General features: G+C 39.6%; 1 pseudogene; it reads left to right on the forward strand.

Annotated features, from left to right (window-relative positions):
* Positions 1-1,007: 1,007 nt before the first annotated feature.
* LOC109243677 lies at positions 1,008-9,512 on the forward strand (annotated as a pseudogene).
* The last annotated feature ends 4,200 nt before the right edge of the window (positions 9,513-13,712 follow it).

The raw sequence follows: 13,712 nt of genomic DNA on the forward strand, positions 1-13,712 counted from the left end.
TGCCAACGGGTCTGCTTCTACCTTGTAGGAATCTAAGTTCTTTTCATTGTAAATATAGAGTAGTTTTACTTCATGTATTTTCATTATGTCTCTCTAGATTAGTTAGGTCAAGTCATGTAACTTTGGTTTATTTTTTTAAGCATTATTAGGGGGATCAAGCAATCAAAGTTTTAAGCAAGCAAACAATTCTCTGCATTGGTGTCTCTCTCCTTCGACATCGTGTTGCCTTTCTGTAATAGCTTTCATTAATGCAATCAAGCCTTCTTTCATTCTCAATTCTCTTTTCTGTTCTCCCAATTGATCTTGACATTAGTTTTTCTGTACGGCACTGACAATCTCGTCTAGCGTACGGAGGGAACCCCAGTTGGCTGATAGTAATGCACGAACATTGGTTGCTTAGCCTTACATCACCCTTTCAAGGAATCCCAGGAAAGCGCCGCGTAAATAGTTTGGAAATTACTAAAATCCAAAATATTTCAATATTGGAATTAAACATTCACAATTGGGATACATGAAAAAGAAAAGGAAAATGAACGTTAAATCATCTCAAAAATATAGTTTATCATTTATTTAATGTTTAGTTCTAAACTAAGTTTAAAACATAATCAGCCTGTGATAAGTTTTAATCATACCCCAATATGAGGACACTCTCCTTACCTAGGATTATTAGAGTAAATCACCTTGTAAATATTAAGCATCCTTATCTTATCACTTATTATTGTTACAGATTATGATTAAATCTCCTACTATTTAGGAGCATTTCTAGCAGTAGTTAGTATTTTTGAATAAGTCTTTCTCCTAATTGTTTGTGAGTATAGCTAGCAGTCACTTTCCTTTACTTTAGCCTAGACCTTTACTTTAGCTCTAGGTTGTTATTCTTTGGTGTATTTAAAGCTTGGTTGTTGAATGAATAAAATCATCCTTTTGACTGTTTTCCTCATTAGATTTTATATGGTATCAGAGCTCTCATAAGCTCTAACGAGCCAGATCCATTTTTTTTCCAAACTATGGCTGCACCAGGAAATACAGTCACTCCGGTTGTTATTAACTCCGACAATGCTACTGATGCCAACAGTAATGCACCCGTAGCTTCATCAACCACTCATATCATACAATTCAATCCTGCTTCTCAGTTACCTATCAAACTACAAGGTAACCTCAACTTTTTAACCTGGAAAGCACAACTTGTGATGCTACTCAATGGATATCAACTCATGGGACATCTTGATGGAACAAAACCTGCACTACCCATGACTATTACACAAAATGACCTTAAGATTTCAAATCCCAGATACCAGTTCTGGTTCTCTTAGGATCAAGTGATCCAACAAGCAATGATGGCATCTGTGGACCCTACCATTGCTCCTACTGTTACCACTGCTTCATCTGCTCAGAATGCTTGGGAACTCCTTCATACGACTTACGCCAACAAAAGCCACACTCGTATTTTTAACTTGCGAGACCAATTGCAAAATATTAAGAAGGCCTCTAAGTCTGTTGCAAAATACTTACAAGAGGTTCTCACTCTCTGATGCACTCAAAGTTGCTGGATCCCTAGTAAATGATAACGAACTTATCGTCAAGGTTCTAAGTGGCTTGGGCCCTGAGTATCGTGAAATCTCTACTGCTATAAGAGCACGAGACTCTCCTTTGAGTTTTGAGGAATTATTTTACAAGCTCACAGATCATGAGCTTTTCCTCAAGCACCAAGACCTTGAGAAGTCATCTTCCATCATCACAGCTGTTGTAGCCTAGAAGACCAACCTGCCACCCCATGCTAACGGTAATAATCGTTGCTTTAACAATCAACCATGGAAACAAACCCAGTCTCAACATTTAGGTTGCAACAATCAGCAAAACTGGAGACAATCGAGACAATCTGTTAGAAGTCAACTATGTCAAAATTTTAGTCACAGTGCAAATGTATGTCGCTCCAAATCGCACAATCACTTTGAAGCTAAAGCTAGCGTTGCTTCAGGTTTGCAGTCAAGCGGGAACTGCTGGGTTCTAGATTCTGGTGCGGCACATCATGTCACGGCTGAACCTCACAACCTTGAGGAGTATACAGGCAATGAGGAAATATCCATGGGTGACGGTAAAACCATTCCCATTACTCATACTGGTTCAACTCAAATACAAGCATCTAATTCTGCTTTCAGGCTTTCTAACACTCTATGTGCTCCATCTATTAAAAATGATCTAATTTTTGTAGCTAAATTCCGCCAAGACAATCTAATATCTATTGAATTTTTTCCTTTTACATTTCTTGTGAAGGACCTGTATACTCGAAAGTCGCTGATACAAGGTCGGAATAAGAATGGACTCTATGAGTGTGATGAGGCCAATGCTTATTGAAATTTCATGCTCGTACTCTGTCAAATTCTAATATTGTTTAAGATATCGTCCCACAGAGACTGGGTAATCTATGCTACAAACTTGTAATATTTTAACTACTATTTGAGAGAATCAAATTGATAAAAAGTGAGTGAGGTTTAAACTTGTAAATTACTGAAACAAAACAAATAACTCTTGGAAGATTTATAATTTAAAAAAGAGTTGGGAATCATTGAATTCACTTGATAATATTACTATAATAAAATCGCAATTTTTATATTTATTTCTTTAAAGAATAAATGTAACACTCCGTGAGAATTATGTTAATTAATCAACTTAAGACTAGTGACATTTAAATCGAAATATTTTTCTTGCTTGAATTGTGCAAAAAGAAAGTAGAAACTTTGTGAGAATATTTTTACTAAGGATCAATAGTTTTGCCTACAACAATTCCTCTGTGAGAATTAGAATTGAGGCAAGCAAGATTACTGACTTGAAATATAGTTTATTAAAAAATTACTTTCACTCTACTATTTTATTTATCAGTTATTATATATTAATTATATTCCGCGAGAATTATGAAATTTATATAAGAATAACTTAGAGATAAAATATGTAGACATGATAATAGAGTAATTAAAAACTATCATTCTAGCACAATATGAAATGTAAATAAGAAGTTTCAAGCCAAAAATATATAAAAACTGAGATAGTAATAAAATATATCAAGCTTCATCAGCTATTCCAACGAAAAGGGATTACTCCATTATGGAGTAATAAAAGCTAAAAAAAAGATCTTTAGAAGACTGGACATATATTTAAAAGACTAAGGAAATATTTTTACTACTAAGAAAGAAGATCAAGACTAGTTCTTGTCTTACAAAGATTTGATCTCCTTATACAAAGAGAGCTTGCTATTTATAGGAAAAGATGAGTAGCTTTTGTCATGTTCCTTTTTTGCAAATGTGAAATCCATGTATGCAAAGTGACCTTTGTGTACGTAGATTCTATATATGCAACTATGACACTTGTGCTCCACTCTCAACTTCATGAGTTAGTCTTGCAAATGTAAGTTCCATGTAAGTGAATGTGACATTTGCAAATATAGATTCCACACATGCATCTATGACTCTTTTCCTCCCATTCTTGACTTCATGAGTTAGACATGCAAATGTAGGTTCTATGTATGCATCTATGATTCTTTTGCTTCCATTCTTGACTTCATGAGTTAGACTTGCAAATGTAGATTCCATGTATGCAAATGCGACCTTTGCGTATATAGATTCCACATAAGCATCTATAGCTCTTTTGCTTCCATTCATGACTTCACGAGTTAGACTTGCAAATGTAGGTTCCATGTATGCAAATGTGACCTTGCGTATATAGATTCCACATATGCAACTATGCTCCTTTTCATCTCTAATTATCTCTTTTCATAAGCCCATATGTATATTCCACATTTGCGAATATGAAGATGATGTGTGCAACTGTCGCTTTGCTTTATTCTCTTGTCTTCTAGCCTCTTTCCTTCTTTTTTAAAATTTCTTCTTCCTACAAGATTTATTAGAAAATAAGCGAGGATAGGATATCATTATTCATATTTTATTCGGAAAAGGGCCAAAACTACCCCTATCATTTGCTAAATTGTTTATAAATACCCTCCGTCCATCTATCCGTCCAAAAAAACACACGGCGTTAATTCTATTAACAAAATTACCCCCACGACTAACGGCAGAACTGGTGGACCTACATTTAGTGACATGTCATTTTTCTACTGGGCCACGTGGCAATCTCTGACTGGAACAAAAATAGATATTATTTCGACCCACTTAGCTAACCCGATCCAATGGCTTCCCCATTTTTTTGATCTTCTTCTTGATTTCACCCAAGCCTGACAAACATCTTATTCTCATTGGTAATTATACGCATCTTCGCTTTTGTTTTTTCCTCTTCATATCTGCTCTCTTTTATTTTGTATGTATAATATGTGATGCTCACTGTCAAAATTCTTTCTTCTTACTATTTTATATGTTTTTGACAATCAGATCCAGAAGAATATTTTATCACTTTGTTTTTTTTGCTTTTGGGGGTGTTATTGGTACATATATTTGGTGGTTAATCTCAAATTCACTCTCAAAGTTCTTTCTTTGGAGTACTTTATATGTTTTTTTCCCCATAATTCTACCAGATCTACAGTTTTTCCAATTCAGTTAAGTAGAATTTTGTAAAAAATTAATTTATTTTTATGTTGGGTTTTGCTCCTTGGGTTTTGGGAGTGGGAGGGAGAGAAGATGAATGGGGAAGCCATTCAAGAAGAAGATCGGAAAAATGGGGAAGCTATTGGGTCGGGTCAGCTAAGTGGGTCGAAATAATATTTATTTTTGTTTCAGTTAGAGATTGCCACGTGGCCCAGTAGAAAAATGAAACGTCACTAAATGTAGGTCCACCAGTTCTGCCGTTAGTCGCGGGGGGTAATTTTGTTAATAGAATTAACGTCGTGCGTTTTTTTGGATGGATAGATGTACGGAGGGTATTTATAAACCATTTAGCAAATGATAGGATAGTTTTGGCCCTTTTCCGTATTTTATTTTTAAAACTTTATTTTTACATATGAAATTACATGAATAATTTATATCCATCAGAGTGGCCGCATTTGCAACCCAAACTGCCTATATCAACCTCGCCTCCACAAAAGCCCCTGTTCATTTGTGGCATTGTCGCTTGGGTCATCCTCATTTGGAAATTTTAAACTATATTTTGAAGATTTTTTTTATTACCTGTTGCTACTAAGGACAAATTTGTATTTTGTAATGCTTGTTTATCTAATAAAGCACATCATTTGCCATTTCAATAACTCACTTTATCTAGTAATATTCCTCTTCAGGCTATTTTTAGTGATTTAGGGGGGTCATCACCTGTTTTATCGCTAGACAAAAAAGTATATTACTTTATTTTTGTTGATCAATACACCAAGTATACTTGGTTGTGCACAATTAAAAATAAAAGTGAAGTTGCATCTCTATTCCAAAAATTTCATCCTTTGGTAGAAATATTTTCAAAATAAAGATTACTTCAATTTATACAGATGGAGAGGGTGAGAACACAAGTCTTCAGTCTTATCTTCAACAAAATGACATTGAACACTTAATTTCACCTCCCTATACGCCACAACGTGTTCCCATAGCTGAACGTTGACATCGCCATATTATTGAAACAACCAAAACTCTTCTCCAAGAAGTTCCCTACCACCAGAACTGTGGTCTTTTGCCTGCCATCATACTGTCTATCTCATTAATCAGCTTCCCACACCCATTCTAAATAACGAGTCACCTTATCAAAAATTATTTGGTAAACTACCCAACTACACCACTCTTAAAATCTTTGATTGTCTATGTTACCCCTGGTTTAAACCCTACACCAAAAATAAGTTGGAACCTAGGTCTACCCCTTGTGTGTATTTAGGTGTTTCTCAAATCCACCATTCCCATATATGCTTTGACCCCGTCTAGTAAAAAATCTTCATAAGCCGTGATGTTATTTTTTTTAGAAATATTTTTCCTTTTAAAACAATGTTTCTTACTATAAGGAAAAAAATATCAAAACTGATATGGGAAGAATATGACTCCAGAGAGGACACTCCTAAGCTGGTTCAAATTCAAAATTCCTCTCTAGATATACCTCCACCAATGCCAGTCTCCTTAGAGTCCAATTTACCTAGTCCACTATTAAGTGATACTCGCTCCTTCAGTTATGGCCAGGTACCAGCAGGTGCGACAGAGAATCCAGGTAATTATCAACTCTCTCCTCCTCCTTTCCCGGGTCACACAACTTCAGAAACTCAGCCTTCACCTTTGCTAACATACCGAAAGACGTAAATCCATCACCAACACTCTAACTCCGATCCCTACTGCACCATCCCTAGTGTCACAGGGGTGATTTATCTTACTCGAATTTCTGCCCGAGGTTCACCTCCGTGCGGCAGTCAAGCCCAGCCTTGACTTCAGCCTTTCCAACACTTAGTTTTATTTTAGGGACGTTTGAAACTTAGAACGAAATAGGCAGCAAAAACAGTAAATAAAGGCACACGATATACAGGAATTTCTTCCCAACTCGTATTAATATGTGAATACAAGAACACAATAGCCAACCCTATGGCCAAGACAAAGAATTCCCTAATTCCCTGCCCCAAAATGATTTTCCCACCCTTAGGAAATGACTTAGACGATTTTGGCTTAACAAATGCACAAAAGCTAAGTTCTGCCCCGTTTTTGGCACTCTAGGCACATATTTATAAGGCTACAATCAGTTGACAAGCCCCAACTGATGGGCAAACATGTTAGGACAAGGTACAAAAACGTGCCCTATGTTTTGGGCCATGATCAGCATGTCTTGGAAGAGGTTGCAACTGCCAACTGCTTCCCATGTGCTTTGCACATGTTTTCCAACTGCTGCTTGTGCACAGCATGTGCCTGATTTTCGCCCAGCTGCCTTGTGCCAAGGCTGGCATTGCGCCCAGCCTTGCCTTTGACACTGCTCTGCACCAATATCATAGCCCCAGCTCGCCAACCCTTGACTTAGCCGCACACGTTCATTGCCATAATTTCCCGCTTATGTCAAGTCGCCCCCAACTTGATTAAATCTGCCCGCATCAATTGTCCTTGCTTGTCCTGCATTGCCTTGCTTTGCCTTGCCATGCCTTTGCCTCTGCTTTGACATGGCTTTGCCTTGCCATTGTTTTGCCAACCCGCACGTCTAAGTAAAATGCGCCTTGCTTCCGTTCAAGGTGCGTTTGTCAACCCCGTATAGTCCGTCATGCCGAGCAGCCCATCATGATGTTGCCCAATTTTTCAGGTTGTGTGCCAAGGCCATCATGAAAATCCTTGTCACAACCCACACCTGCCGAGGACCTTTGTCAAGGGGATAACAAAACACCCCCACCAGAAGAATTCGTCGTCCTCGACGAAGCAGCTTCCGCATTTTTCAGCACCACCATAGGCCCTAAATATGCTGTTGCCTGCTCATGTTCTTCCTCGTTCGGCTCATCTTCACTCTTTTCTTCAGCAAACAAAGTTGAAAGCCTTTCAATTCTTGGACAGTCCCTCGCCATGTGTGGTCCTTTGCATAAAACAGCCATCAAACTTGCTGTTTTGTCCCTTGTTTATCGAAGGTCCAGCACATTGCTTTCCCTTCTCATTGCCATTGCCCTCAACAACATTGCCCTTGTCGTTTCCGTTTTTCCTCCACTGTTTTTCCTTGTCCGTTCCCGTTTCTGGACTTTGAAGTAGTAGAGAAATCAGAATCATCTTGTCCCAACCGGAAATCACCCAACGCATCCGCAGCAGCAATGGCACTAGGAAGGTCTTTCACATTGTGCCTTCGTAGTTCCATTTGCGCCCACGACTGCAACCCGTAAAGGAAATTATGCAGCTTGTCTTCCTCAGACATGTTGCTTATATCCAACATCAAAGAACTGAATTCTTTAACATATTCCCTGACCGTTCCAGTTTGTTTTAACTTCTTCAAACGATCTCTAGCAATCCAGCCCGCATTGCTAGGAAAGAATGGATCCATCAATTCTTTCTTCAGCCCTTCCCAAGAGTCAATCTTCGGCCTACCAGCACTTACATCATCTGCCACGCGCGTCCGCCACCAAAGCTTTGCATCATCCACCAAATACATAGTCGTAATGGTGACCTTGTCTTCATCTTGCACCTTGGCAGCATGGAAGTACTGCTCCATATCCCACAGGAAGTTTTCGAGTTTCTCGGCACTCCTTGAGCCTATAAACTCTTTAGGCTCCGGTGTCTGACCCTCGTACCGATCTCGTCCCCACGCTCGNTTTGCCAACCCGCACGTCTAAGTAAAATGCGCCTTGCTTCCGTTCAAGGTGCGTTTGTCAACCCCGCATAGTCCGTCATGCCGAGCAGCCCATCATGATGTTGCCCAATTTTTCAGGTTGTGTGCCAAGGCCATCATGAAAATCCTTGTCACAACCCACACCTGCCGAGGACCTTTGTCAAGGGCTAACACCTAGACACCTCTCCACTAAGAACTTCTTCACTCCATGGCAACACACATTCATCCAACCGATTGTCCAGTAACCCTTTACCAGAACAACCATTCATGCCAACTCCAAATCCTGCACCAAATCGTATAACCTCCACGTCCCAGAATAACATTTTCAAGCCCAAAAGATAGTTCTGTAATCTAACCCATTTATCTACTATGCCAACAACCTTTAAGCAAGCTAAAATTCATGAAGAGCGGAGACAAGCTATGAAAGCAGAATACGATACTTTGATGAGGAATCAAACTTCGGAATTGGTGCCGAGAGACCCAATAAAAAATATTATGGACTGCAAGTGGTTGTATCACAAAAAGAGAAAAGCAGATGGCTCTATCGATTGCTACAAAGCTCGCCTGGTTGCAAAGGGGTTCACGCAGCGCCCTGGCTTGGATTTTCATGAAACCTTCAGTCCGGTTGTCAAACCAATGACAGTGTAGCTGGTGATATCCATAGTCGTGCAACAGTAGTTGACCGTTTCATCAACTCGACGTCAGTAATGCTTTCTTACAGGGCCAGTTGACTGAACAAGTTTTTATATCTTTTTGTTGATTCCCAATTTCCTTCTCATGTATGCAAACTGAAGAAAGCCATTTATGGCCTTAAACAAGCCCATCGGGCTTGGTATACTGCATTGCGTGATCATCTACAAAAAGTGGGACTTATTAAGTCTGAATCTGATACCTCTTTATTTATTCTAAATAATCGAGCTGCAACTATTTATGTGCTTGTCTATGTTGATGATATCTTGGTCATGAGAAATCATCCCAGATTGATTAGGCATGTTATTGATTCCTTGGCTTCTCGTTTTTCTTTGAAAGATCTTGGTTATTTAAACTACTTTTTGGGTGTAGAAGTTAAAAAAGTGCCACATGGTCTTATTCATTCTCAATCCAAATATATTCTTGATATTCTTTTTGAGTTGGATATGGACCATTGTAAAGGAGTCTCAACGCCGATATGTTCCAGTAATTTACCTCGGGCAGATGATGGTTCTCCCCCAGCTAATGCCACACTCTACAGGCGCACACTTGGTAAATTACAGTATTTATCATTCACACGGCCTGACATCTCTTATGATGTCAACAAATTCACACAGTTTATGTACAAATGATCATACCCAACTATGCCTTATAAAAAGGACTAAGTGATCGTTGCAAATGTAATTCGATTTACAAGTCCGGAGTCGAATCCCATAGAGAACTAAGGCTTAGCTATAACTATTTATTATCACTAAGAAGACAAGCTCGAACAAATTCTGAAACTATAAATATTAAGATTCCTATGTCTAACTAATTAACTAAATAATTGAAGTAGTAAATTATACCCTAGTGATACTAAGGTTTTGGAGAAAAGATTAAGGAGAGGTCTAGAGTTACGATTTTCCCATTTGTCAGAATCTCCCCCACTACGTTTTCTGTAAATTCGCCTAAGTATTCTCTACCGACCGTGAGCACTTTGGGTGTCGTAGCTCTCTCTCGAGCAACTATCACAATTTACCATACATATTATCTCGAACTACGCTAGCTGGCACTAATTCACCGCTCACTACGATCGCACCAAGGTTTCGTTATCTCTAATCCCGCCTTTAAACCCTATGTATTGATCTCTCGCATACGTTAGGAGTGATGTTGTTCAACAACTACCTAAATGTGTACTCTCTCTCGAGCAATATACACACTAAATAAGCACAGTAATTGAGATCTCTTCAATCAACAACAACGAAAATATAGTTGAACAAGTAGAGAAAAATCAAAGGCAAATCTATATTTAACGTAGTAGAAAATCATCCTCCAATAGTGTCACGACACAATTCCATTATAGGCCGTGATGGCGCCCAACACTGTTGTCAGGCAAGCCAACACTGATCAAACTAGTGGATTCCAGTTTAAATAAATTACAAAGTGGATAACATTTCCTCATTTGTTAAAAAGATTTAGAAATTTGCAAATATAACAGAATTAAACGGAAGCAAATGAGTACAAATCGTAATCATGCAAACAAATCCAAAATCATAAATATACTAATGTGTGTGCCAAGACCTGGTGTCGCAAGTGTGTGGGCAATGTAGTAGAATATACAAAAGAATACTAGCCTACTGTTTGAAAGGAATAAACAAAAAAATATAACATAAGGAAGACTCCAACTGCTGCAGAACGGCTCAAAAGGCAGCTCACTATAAAGTCTCGAGATGGGGATCAAATCTGTGCGGACTGGTAACCAGATGCACCTGCCTCAGATCCTGTACAATTAAGTACAAAAGTGTAGCGTGAGTACATAAATAATATGTACCCAGTAAGTAACTAGTCTAACCTAGTAGAAGTAGTAACGAGGGGTCGACTCCGACATTTACTAAGGGCCAACAATATGATAATATGAAATTCTAATTAAGCATGATATATAGAGATAACAATAAAACTCATAACAAGAAATAACTGAACAATTCTTTCACCATATTTAAGAACCCAAATCACTTTCTTCATTTAAAACACTTGATTTCTCAAACAATGAATTTTTACCAATTATAAAAGGGACTTCCAGTTCTATTATTACGCATAAATTCTGTCGAGGACATTCGGCCCGATCCAACATAAATGTAAACTGTGCACTGCCGAGGGTCGAACGACACGAACCATAGATGCATGTATTGACCTACCGAGGCGAATAACCGGCTCCCATGAGAGAGAATTACCCCGCTCGCGGAATATACTTGCGACGCGGTCAAATATAAATTTATCAATAATCAAACCCTTTCTTGATTCTTTTCGAAATAAAGACAATTCAACAGCTTTTAAATTCTTAAAAATCCTCAACTTAGTTCCATTTGATACAAATAACAAATATAATCAAATAACGGTATCCACAAAGCATGGTGTAAACCTAAAACTACCCGGACATAAGCATGAATACTAGCTACGTACGGACTCTCATCACTCCGTGCGTACGTAGCCCCCACAAATAACAACACATATTAATTAAGTTCACCTATGGGGTAAATTCCCTCTTACAAGGTTAGAAAAGAGACTTACCTCGTCTCTAAGCCTACTTCCCGGTTCAAAAAAGGTACTCAAACCTCCAAATTTGGTGCCAAACGACTCGAAACTAGTCAAACATTACATAAATTAATCAATCTATGCTCAAAAATTCATAGCCCCACTATTAAAGTGATTACCCAACCCAAAATGCAAGATTCCAAAAATTCACCCCCGTGCCCACATGCCTGTAGTCCAGAAATTTTCGAAGAAAGTTGTTACCCATAACCTTAGGAAAATAAATATATGATTTTCACTAAGTTCCATAATCATTTTCGTGGAAAAATCTCATTTTTATTAAACCCTAGATTTTTCATCTAAACCCATAATTTCTACCAAATTTTCATGTTGAAATCTATCCATTATCTATGTATGAAACTCAGACTAAGTAAAAATTATTTACCTCACAAAGCTAGGTCGAAATCACCTCCTTAAAAGCTCTCAAATCGCCCAAGAGTGGAAGAAAATGTGATAAAAATGGCCTAAGTCCGTATTCAATGACCCCTCACTACCCGACGACTTTCACACCTGCGGAAAATCAATGCAGGTGCGCACTTCCCTCACCTAGCCAGTCTCTGCAACTGCGGACTGAAGGGGCCGCTTCTGCGAAGCTAGCCGCACCTGCGACCACAGCTCTCACACCTGCGGTCACGCAGGTGCGACCAATCTTCCGCATCTGCGTTTCCTTGGCTGCCCTTGATTTCTCGCTTCTACCGCTCGTGGCTCGCACCTGCGAGCCTGCACCTGGTGCTGGCCAAGCGCAGGTGCGATTATGATAGATCTGGGGAGCTTCAGCTGTTGCTTCAAGCTCCCAACTTGGTCCGAGCCACGTCCGATCGACACTCGGGGCCCCCGGGGCCCCGCGCGAACATACCCACAAGTCTAGAATCATAAAACGGACACGCTCGAACTCTCAGGAACGCCTAAAACAAAACTAAAACTAAGAATCGCACCCCAAAACCGATTGAATCAAACTTATGAACTTCAAGTTCTTTAATTTACTTCCAATGCACCGAAACGTACTTAAACTACTCGGAATGACACCAAATTTTGTGTGCAAGCCTTAAATGACATTATGGAACTACTCCCGATCTTGTTTTTTTGTTTGGACCTCGATATCACCAAAACCCGCTCCAAACTAAATTTAAAGAACTTCTAAAACCTTCAAGAACCAACTTTCAGTATTAGGCGCCAAAATGCTCCCGGGTCATCCAAAACCCGATCCGAACATACGCCCAAGTCCGAATAATCATACAAACTTATTGGAACCGTCAAATCCCAATTTCGAGGTCGTTACTCAAAATGTACACCGAAGTCAAACTTGGCCTTTTAAGCCAACCTTAAGGAACCTAGTGTTCCAATTTCAACCCGAACATTCTAGAAAGCAAAACGACCGGTCGGGTCGTTACATTCTCCACCTCTTAAACAAACATTCATCCTCGAACATGTTTAGATTCATACCTGTAGTGCTGAATAAGTACGGATATCTGCTCCGCATGTCCTCCTCGGACTCCCAGGTCGCTTCCTCGATTGGTTGGCCCCTCCACTAAACCTTTACCACGGAAATACTCTTGGATCTCAACCGGCGATCCTGAGCATAGACACGTGAAAAACCGGATGAACCCCTGATAGGCTGGGAGGTAGAGCAAGCTCATAAACAACCTCCCCAACCCGCCTCAACACCTCAAATGGGCCTATAAACCTTAGGCTCAGCTAGCCCTTCTTCCCAAATCTGATAATACCCTTCCTCTGTGAGACTTTCAAGAGAACCTTCTCGCCTACCATAAATGATACGTCACGCCCCTTCTGATTCGCGTAGCTCCTCTGTCTGGACTGTGCTGTGCGAAGTCGCTCCTGAATCAACTTTACCTTTTCCAAGGAATCATTCACCAAATCAGTACCATATAACTTAGCCTCGCCGGGCTCAAATCTCTAACCATATATAGCCTCAAATGGAGCCATCTCGATGCTGGACTGATAACTGTTGTATTAAGGAAACTTGGCCGAAGGTAAGAATCGATCCCACTGNCTCATCTTAACCTGCTGGCAATTCAGGCACCTAGACACATACTCAACCTATGCTTTCTTCATCCACTGCCACCAATAATTCTGCCTCAGGTTACGATACATCTTCGTAGCACCTGGATGAATGGAATACCCGAGAACTGTGTGCCTCCTCCCAGAATCCTCCCCTCTCAAGCCATCGACATTAGCAAGACGACCCTGGAGTCGCAAAACACCATCCTCACTGATAGAAGCCCCCTTGGAACTACCCCGTAGTA

The sequence above is a fragment of the Nicotiana attenuata genome, unplaced genomic scaffold (genome assembly GCF_001879085.1).
Source record: "Nicotiana attenuata strain UT unplaced genomic scaffold, NIATTr2, whole genome shotgun sequence".
Classification (NCBI taxonomy): Eukaryota; Viridiplantae; Streptophyta; class Magnoliopsida; order Solanales; family Solanaceae; genus Nicotiana; species Nicotiana attenuata.